The following is a 9,779-nucleotide window of genomic DNA, read 5'->3' as shown; positions in this document are numbered from 1 at the left end:
CTTTAAAAAAAAAAAAAAAAGAATGTAGGTTCTGGGTGTAGGTGGTCCCAGACCAGGGCTCACATCCTGATCCTCTGCTTATTACACTGGAAAATGTACTAAAACTCTCTGTGCTTCTAGCTTCTCAACTATAAAGTTTATACAAGGTCACTGGAGGATTTTATGAGGTAATGCAGGTGAAATGCTCAACACATCTGGATGAGATCATGGAAGCCACAGATGCATCAAATTCATTGAGAAACAGTTTTGAATAGCTATCTCATACACACACACATACACACACACACACACACCCTGCCATCTCAGCAGGCACGGGCTGTACACCCACCAGCAAAATGACTTTTGCCAAGCCACTTCCCCTCAGGGGCCTCAGTTGCTGTTCCTGTTCAAGGGGCTACTTAGCCCAAGGACCTTTTTCAGTTCTGATATCCTCTGCTTCTGTCAGGATTAGGGTTTGCCAGTCATCCAGTCATGAAGCTTGCAGTGGTAAACTTCAAGGGAACATAATGATTACTGAACTCCAGAGATAGGTCTCTTTTGCACGCCACCAGCATGCAAGTACAATACAGGTTTTGGTGTGTTTTGTTTTGCTTTTAGTTACTTGCTTTGTCAACATTTGTCAACAAAGTCCCATACTTGTTCAGTGTTGTGCATGTGGTTTTCAATAAGCCCCTCAGCCACGTGCTGGTGTGTCAGGGAAGCACCCTGGAGGTCACTATACTGACTCATTTCTGTAGAGTCCTAAGTTTAGTCCACTGGTGTCTGTAGGAACAGGTTTCAGGAAATAAGGGTGGACTGGTCCAGGTTTTCTACCTCCATCCTTCTCTCCCTGGAGGTCTTGTTGGATGGTGGCTCACGCGTGCCATTTTTACCTCACTATTTGGGCAGCTGGGCAGGAACAGGAGGAAGGGACAGGCAGTGTAGGAATGGCTCCTGTGTCCCCAGAACTTCCTTCTTTGTTATTTTGGCATAAAAAGACAACACTGTGGGAGTGGAAGTCAAAGCACAGAGAGAAAGAAAGACCTCTCCCTACATGTCCTAAGCCAGGGAGCACACTGTCCTACCACCTGCAGCAGAGCTGTGTGGACACCTGCCCTCCCCAGGTCATAGGTGGCACGGGTGGCACGGACACTGGCCTCAGCCAGGAAGCCCAGCCCCCCTCCCACCCACATGGAGATGATCCCTGGGGCCTCTACTCAGGTGTCCCAACACCAGAGACCTCTCTCCTTACTCCTTCTCCAAGTCAAGACCATCCAGACACACAAGTCAAAAGTAAGTTTGTTCACAGCCTGTTGTGAACCAAGCCCTGTGCCTGAAACAAGGAAGGGCGGGAGAGCAGTGGCCTGCGCTCCTGTACTCAACTTCAAATGCATCACCTCAACCCCTCATGGCCGCCATTATGGCCAGAATTACTGCCAACTTACAGATGAGGGCTTAAGTAATATGTTCAGGGTCACACAGCCCTCCTGTGAGGCCAGGCCCAGAGGGAAGGTTGCAGGGAAGGAAGAAGTGGCCCTCCTGCTTGGCATTTTGCTTCAGGGGGCACAGTAATGTGAAGCATCTACAGGGTGAGCTCTTGCTAAGTTCAGAGCTGGAGTGTGAAATGACTTCAGAGAATCATTTCACTGAGGGCTTTTCTTCTCAGGGAAGTTCTGGCTAGTGGAAAAGAAGACAAGAGATGGATCTAAATTTCACCAGGACAGTTCCAACCACCAAGAAGGATGTGGCAGGGTTGGGGGACAGCAGGTAGCCAGTGTGCTCTCTGTCCCAGGAGAAGGTGGAGATACAAAGCCACTTCCAGGCCCTGCCCTGCCCCACATCCCAAACCTTACAGCTGAAGAAATCTGCAGAGGTCACCTGTGAACACAGAGAATAGAAGCAACTTGTGCAAGGACACCCAGCTAGGACCCAACAGGGCATGTCCACATACACACGTGCGCACGCACACAGACATACAAGCACTCTCACCACGGCCCCACAAAGACTGCCTGTGGCCTTTCTCATACAAGTCAGGCAGCAGCTTCAGCTTGTTTTGTCTCATGTTTTCCAGATTTTTTTCAGAGGAAAATCATTCTCTTGTTAAGGTCATGGCACCTCCAATTCTTTCCCTAAAATACTCTGGTCAGCCCTTGCTGATTGCTCCTCACTTGCGATATTCTAATGACTTCAACCATCCAAGAATATTCTCAGCAAAATGCTCACCATGACCACAATCACAGGACCCCATAGCCTTTGAAACCAGGCCACAGTAAAACACTCTAGCCCATTAGTGCAATCAGGCCTCAGGGGCTGAGGACACACAGGGCAGGCGATACCAAGGTGGATCACACAGACACTCCTGTGGAGCCCACCCTGGATGGGACAGTAGAGCTCAATACTCAAAGATGGCACAACTTGGCTCTCAGCAGGAAAATTTCTCTGAGGGGGCCCTAGAGAGCAGCTAGTAGAAGTAGAAGCTGAGAGAAAGGGAGGCCAGAATGGTAGCACTCCAGATTCTCTCAAAATGCTGAAACCTCCAAGTGTACTTCCTCTGAGTGGCCACAGAGTTTCTATGTGGATGTGACCTTCTCCCAAGCAAAGTCAACCCCCATGGGACCTCCAATAGTCACACATTCTAAATCTTGCAGGAGGTCAGTAGGAAGACAAACAACCACTACTTGAAAGTTCATGTTCTGGTCCAAAGAAGGCCTCGTGAGGTCCCCAAAGAATGGTTCAAAGGACTGTGGGATTTGGAGTGAGTCTGCCAGCCTCGTGGGTGCACCCCTTTCTGACCTCTCTTACCTCTTGGGGATAAAAATTGGCACTGGTGCTAGAGCCCTTGTCCCCCTCCCAGACCCTGCTGCCCAGCTCCAAGCTATGCAGTACAGCCAGGGTGAGGGGTGGCGGAGGCTCACCTCCACATGCTCCCACACCACTGAGAATCCAGTCACAGACATGGACTGTGGTGGTGGTTATGAGACCCCATCTGTGTAGGTGACAATCTTAGCTGAGTCCAGGACTGATGCAACAAGACTACTCCTGTGCTCAGGCCCATGCTGACCCGAGACTGGTTAGGGTTTGGTCCAATATCCTCAGTCACTGGCTGTGGCAATGCCTAGCTGCTGTGAGCACAAACCCTGTACTCCACTCAGGAAAAGGCAGCCTGTAAGGCCAGCCTCCTCACCTTCCCAGGGCTAGCCTCAAGGTAGCCCCCCAACACCTCTGCCCTCTGACCAGAGGAGGTCAACCCAAGAGGCAAGGAGACCCATTCCTATTTGTCACTTTTTAAACTCACCTCATTCAAGGGCTACCCAGGGCTGTGCACAGGAGAGTAGCTGCTTAAATGCCATTTGCATAAAAAGAGCTCACCCAAGCAGCCTGAAGCTAGTCTCCAGCCCACCAGTCCCCTAGCCTGGCCCACTTGTTGGAGTCCCCAATGGTTAGCTGCACTGAGCCCTGAAGCCTCGCAGCTCAGCTGTGCTGTCTCTACTGCTCCCTCCCTCCCCGCTTCACTTTTTCTTTTTAGGGAAGGGGGATGTAGAGAGCCTTTTCTTCCTCCCCCCTCCCTTTTTCTTTTTTCTTTTTAGGGAAGGGGGATATGGAGAAAATTTATAAAATACTCTGTCCTCCTGACAGACCAGCTCAGATCCCAGCCATGCTGGCTCAGGGAGCCACATTACTGGAGGTTTAGGTGAACTGTCTGGTTCAGAAACTACACAACTCAACAGACCTTAAGTCTCAGCTGCTCCCCATCCCTCGCCCCTGAAACTGAGGCCCTTCCTAGGCTCTGAGCATGCCAGTGCGTCTCAGCAGACGCATCAGATCTGTGGGGTAGAGCTGAACCAATTCTATCCAACAAACACACAGGTTAAAGCAGGGCTGTGAAGCTAGAGACCTGGGTTCAAGTCTCAAGACTGCCTTCCTAAAGGAAGACTGTGGCCAATTATGGAAACTCTATGCCTCATGGTCACCTATGAAACTGAGGTGACAATATCTTCTTCAGGGTCCTCAAGAGGCTTACATAAGATAATGTACAGAAAGTGCCAGGGGAGGGAGGGCCTGGCACTTTTATGCATTCAAGAAGTTCACACACCTACTGTGTGCTAGCTACTGTTCTAGGCCCTAGAAGAAAATACCTATAAGACAACTGTGATTCCTACCTTCTCCGAGCTAATGTCTGGTGACAAGGGCAGGGTGCATGCAAACCAGCTAGAACAGTGACAATTCTGTAAGAGAAGGGATGGCACAGATGTGGAGGCTGAGACCCCAGAAGACAGCCCTGCTCCCAGTCTGGAGTCAGAGGGCTTCCTGGAGGACGTGGGGCCTGGGCCCAATGCTGCAGTGGAGTCAGGTGGGTGAGGATGGGAGATGGGCAGTGACAAAGCCTCCCTTGGAACTGAGAGCAGACTCTGCCCAGTGGGCTGCACGGGCTGAGCTGCACTGAGAAGGGCCAGAGCAGGGAGGTCCTTTGAGGAAGGTCTGGTCTTGGTGCTCAGGGTAATGTGGTGTTTGAAGACAAGCACTTGTGTATGAGGGTCACTCAGGCTGTGCTGGGCACTTGCAGGGCTAGAGGCAATGATCCTCAGCAGCGCCTGACCTGCTCTGAGGATGGTGTGTACTGGGGATGAGGGAGCATCAGGAGCTCTATGTCTGGGCTCCTGTCTTGAGCCCACCAGCTCTGGGATAGATCCAACAGCTGTTACCCCTTATCGCTGACAGCTGGATTCTGGGCCTTGTTCTCCCACCTGCACAGCAAGGAGAGGGGCTCCCTGGCCTTTCCCATGGCTCTGTGGTTCTTAATGTTGTGTCACCCATCACGGAGGACACCTCAATGGCAGCTCCCTTCTCTTATGTGTTCTCCAAACGTGGGAGCAGGCTAGGAGCCTTGGAAGGGGCCGCTGGTGATGCTGGCCTGTGCAGCCCCACTCACTCCACCGGCTCCCTCTCCAGTCCGCCCAGGCTGACTCACCTTCCCGCTCCTCACACAGCCAAGCCACCCTCCCCCAGGCTCACAGGCCCAGGCCTCTCCTGCCTCCCTTCCCTGTGCATGCACTTTCTAGGGACATACTTATTCCCTTTAATCTGCAAATGTGTCCCCTTGGCTCCATGCTGCTTCAGTCTCTTACAAATGATTCTCCTGCACCTCTCCCTCGCCTGGAGTGCTCCCCATGAAGGCGAAGAGAACGTGAACCCGCTCCGGGCCTCTCCCCACTTGTACACTATTCAAGTGCCACACAGGTGTGCAACACATGGGTGTGCCTAGGGCTGCCTGGAGCTGGCAGAGGTGTGCAGCCGATGCTTCTCAGTCCTATCCAGATGGACGATGGGCCTGGGCTTGAACAGAACAGCCAACAGGGATGTGAGTGGAGGTGAAGAGTGGAATTTTAAAAGCCAGATGAAAGATGGCATTAAAATTCGATGCTAGTTCAAGTCACTACCTAAGGACAATAATTAGAATTCTCCGAAAACACCATTTCTGCTGCATGATACCCCATGAGGTTTTCTTCTGGAATTCTCTGCCTGTGTAGGAGGCAGCTTTTCCTCCTTGAGGGCCAGCCACCCTCTCCCTGCCTTTCTCCCCACAGCGGTTCAGGCTGCAGGACTGCTGACTCAGGAAGAAGGGCCCGACTTGTCCACATCCAAGCCAGCCGGGAGCTTATCTTCATCCAGCCCCCGCCCCATGGAGCCTCATGGCTACACGTCCTGGTGCCATCAAGGGCAGAGTCTGGGCTGCTCTCCAGAGGTCCCTGTGGAAACTGTAGGACTGTCTCGCTGGGGAGGCCACGGAACTTGAAGGCAGCATTTCCAACACTGGCTTCTCTTCCCCACAGATCTCAGCCTGAGGGAAAAGCATGAAGAAACCCAGAGGTGGACAGGAGGCAAGAGGGAAAGACACCAATGTGCCTAGCACAGCCAGGCCTGGACTCAAGGAGGCTCCCTGTCACCAGCCAGCCCTGCCCCTCTATGCAATGCTGAAACCTACATCCACACCCAGGCCAGCCAACATCCTCCATATCCCTTCCCCTCAAGGCCTCCTCCTGCCTTCCTGAGAAGCCTGGCCCCTTGCCCAAGACAAGCAGATGCCCGCTGGCACCCATGCAGGCCCAGAGGCGCTGCGCCAGGCCTCCTCCCTCTTCTGTTCAGACCAAGCACTCACAGGACTGCAGCTCCCTAAGCCCCACACCCTGTACAGAGCCAGATACCTGTGCAATGTCAGGAAATGATGGAACCAAGCCCTTTGGTCTCACCTTCATGACCTTCCTTAGAGGCCACAAAGAAAGGTCGCCCAAGGGAGCCACAGGCTGGCAACAAGTCCCTTCCTCCCAGTGGCCCTTTCTCTCGAGGCCCCTGCAGGTATTGATTTTTCTCATCTTTGTATCTGCACTGGGGGCTCCTCTCTGCAGACTGGGAAGGCCCTACTGAGGCCATCCTGACTGGAAGGTGCAGCTTCTCCCCTGCACACTGAGGTTCAGCTCCAGTCCACCTCTGGGAAGCTTTGCTCAGTAACCCCAGCAGGCCTCTGCTCCCCTCTCAGGTTCTCTTACAGAAGAGCAGTTTGGTGAAGAGCACTGCTTCTCCAATCTCACTGTACCCAGGAAACGTGTGTCTGGAGACCAGGTTAAAATGCACACAGGATTTTGTCCCGCTGACAAGCTCTGGCATGATGCCAATGCTGCTGGTCCCCAGGCCACACCTGTGTGTGGTGAGCCAGGATTCTGAGTGAGGGAAACTGTGTCCTACCCCAGCAATACCAGCACTGACCACTACACCTCCAAAGACCACAGCATGAGGTCTGTGGGAGGCCAAGAGGGTCGAATAGTCCCTGAAACCCAGTGGGCACTCATGGTGCAATTTCTCTTGCTTATGCTTCGGTTCTCTTCCTGGGGAGTGTGCAAGTGCCTCGGAAAACTGCTGTGGCTTCCCTCCAGTGGCTAGTACTGGATCTGGCACAGAACCATGCCCCTGAGGTGGGGAAGGTGAGGGAAGGAGAGGCCTGCAGGGCTGTCTCCTGGACCAGGGTCCTCACAGCTGGTTCTGAGTACTCCTGTGTGCCTTGCTGGGGAAGGGGTAGTTTAGACCACACTGGTGGGAAATCCAAGTTTGAGTAACGAGGCTTGATAAATCTTGGGGGGAGCCACCACAGAGAAAGTGTCCACACAAGTGCCCGTGGTTCCTAGATCTGCTGTCTCTTGCTCATCTGTGTGTGCATACAGGGTAGCCTTCACAGGGGGACACTGCATGTCCACTTCATGAGTCTGATTCTCAAGATCAGCAACTCAACAGAAATGAGCTAGGTGCTTTTAGAAGCCACATTACCTTGGTCTGGCTGGGAAAGATCTACTTAGCAAAATGCTCCACCCCTGCCTTTTCCCTGGCCTTCAGAAACTCAAGCAGCTTCAGAAAAGGTCTTGATTATTTCCAGGGAGTGGCAAAGGACTGAGGGACCCCAGCTTAATGTGTTTCATCTAGTAGTGTCCCCCTAGGGTCTACACCAAAGGCAAGAGGACAATGAAGCTGACGTTGGCAGGCTAAACCCAAGCCTCCCCCACCCTAAGCACAGACAAAAACAACATCTTTAACCTTAATCAGAAAATGTGCTACTGCAACATACTTGGAGGATCACCTAGAGGAGACTGGAGGATATGGTCTCAGACCCTTTCTGGCAGGGAAACGTATCACATGGAAGAGAAGGAGCATCTAAGTGATAGCAGACACAGTGTGCAGAGGGTTAAGTGGGGAGAAATGACAAGTGAGCCTCAGAAAACATGCTCTGATCTCAGCATATCTCCCAAAACACACACATGCACACACACACACACACACACAGTGATATACACACATATGTACAGATATGCATACACATGCACACTCATGTAACGGTCAGAGAGACTGACAGACAGACACACGCTTCTCTCTGCCCTTGGGAAACAAATTCAACTACTCATCTAGTCTGAGGCCTCATTCTTCAGACAGACGTACAAACTGGTGAGGAGGCTATTCCTTTAGCTCTGGCCCTGATAACATTTTCCATAACTATTTACCAGCAGGGCTGAGGTTTATATTAACAGGCAACTGAAATCAGAGCACTGAGACCCATTTGGTAAAGCCTGGTTTTCATAGAAGATAATTTTTCTTCCATGGATCTGAAAAATCAGAATCTTGGTTGAAACTGTAGGTACCCACATAATCAGGAAGGCTGCTCAGTCTTCTGAATTCCAGTGGAATGTGAGTATCTTTTGCTGGAGGTCAGAAAGAATCTAATTGTATAATTTGTTCCCAAACTTAAAAAAAAAATAGAGGTGAAAATGCTAAGTCAAAATAGACAACCCCTCCAGATTCAGGTCCTTCTGAGTTTTACTTCATCAGACACCCAAGAAATGCTCCCCTTGGATTCTGTCCTCTGAGAATCCCCATTTCTCCATTGTTTTGAAGAAAAGAACAGGAAAAGCAGGCAGGCTAGTTTTATCTGCCCCTGGGCCAGATCAGTCCCCTGAACTGGACCAGTGATATATTTTAGTTGGAAGCAGCCCTGAAACCAGTCTCAGTGTTGGGCTGATTTTGATGTAATCATACAAATATACATTCATACATACAGGAGCTAACATTTACTAAATGCTTATTACATGCCAGCCACCTTGTAAACAGTTTGTATGCATTGTCTCATTTAGTCCTCACAAAAGCTTTGTGACATACGTTACGAAACTGGCAATAGTTATGCCAAATGTCTCTACAGCATCATGTACATGCAAGCACTATTCTAAGTGTTTACATACTCAAACTCAACTCTTTACAAACTTGTGAGGAGGGAACTATTTATTATAACCCCATTTTATAGATACAGAAACCAAGGCTTACCAGGTAAAGAATTAGTCAAAGCTGCCTGGCTAGTCCGTGGTGAAGCCTGGATTGCAGCCCAGCAGCCTTGCCAGAGCCTCCTGTCACAATACCATGCTCTGCTGCCTCTCAGGGCATGGGGCAAATATAAAACACAGACCTGAGCTTCTCCTCTGAGATGGCGCAGTTGTCCCCTGTCTGCCAGGGGAGTGGGGGGAGAAGACAAGTTAACCACACACACAGAGAGAAATCAAGTGAAGCAGAAAGCAAGCTTCCAACCAAATGTTGCTCAGAGAGAACTGAGCAGGTTGAAGAGACTCAAGAAAGGCCTCTGGAAAGTGTAACTTGAGAGATGACAATAAAGAAGCACCAAGAAGTTCCCAAGGCCCAGTACCAGTGGGAGGTGGGGGACAACTCCAGGACCCACAGGCAGCAAAGAGTGACAAAGGAGACAAATACTGTATGACTCCATAAATATGAAATATCTACAATAGATAATAGAGTATTCACAGAGGCAGAAAGTAGATTAGAGGTTACTGGGGGCTGGGGGGACAGGACACAGAGGACACGGAGAGAAGTTACTCAGTGGGTACAGAGTTTCTATTGGGAGTGAAGGGAATATTTTGGAATGGGCCATGGTGATAGTTATAGAACACTGTGAATGAAACTAATGCCAGTAACCACATACTTTAAAATGGCTAAAATGGCAAGTGCTATGCTATATGTATTTGAGCGCTTCACTGGCCCCTGCTGCTGAGTTCTTCCTTTGGGGTCTGACAGTCAGGGCCTTCCATCACAGGATCAGATTGGAATGGAAGCCTTGATCTCTATCCCCAATGCCACCTGCTCATGGGCTCCCACCAGGCCTCTTTGCCCTCGATCTTGATCTGCAAGTCACCACAGTCCTTCAGTCCCTGCAGCATGCCCCAGAAGAACAGCCTACTACAGTGGACACGTTGCCCTCA

At 50.8% G+C, this 9,779-nt stretch overlaps 1 protein-coding gene across 1 annotated transcript in view; it reads right to left on the bottom strand.

Moving 5' to 3' along the window:
- Window positions 1–9,779, bottom strand: part of Xxylt1 (xyloside xylosyltransferase 1) — a 160,983-nt gene that overhangs the window by 13,925 nt on the left and 137,279 nt on the right. The gene's annotated exons all lie outside the window — the stretch shown is intronic.

The sequence above is a fragment of the Marmota marmota genome, unplaced genomic scaffold, assembly GCF_001458135.2.
Source record: "Marmota marmota marmota unplaced genomic scaffold, marMar, whole genome shotgun sequence".
Taxonomy (NCBI): Eukaryota; Metazoa; Chordata; class Mammalia; order Rodentia; family Sciuridae; genus Marmota; species Marmota marmota.
The sequence above is the reverse complement of the archived record's forward strand: the minus strand, read 5'-3'. Positions and strand labels throughout refer to the sequence as shown.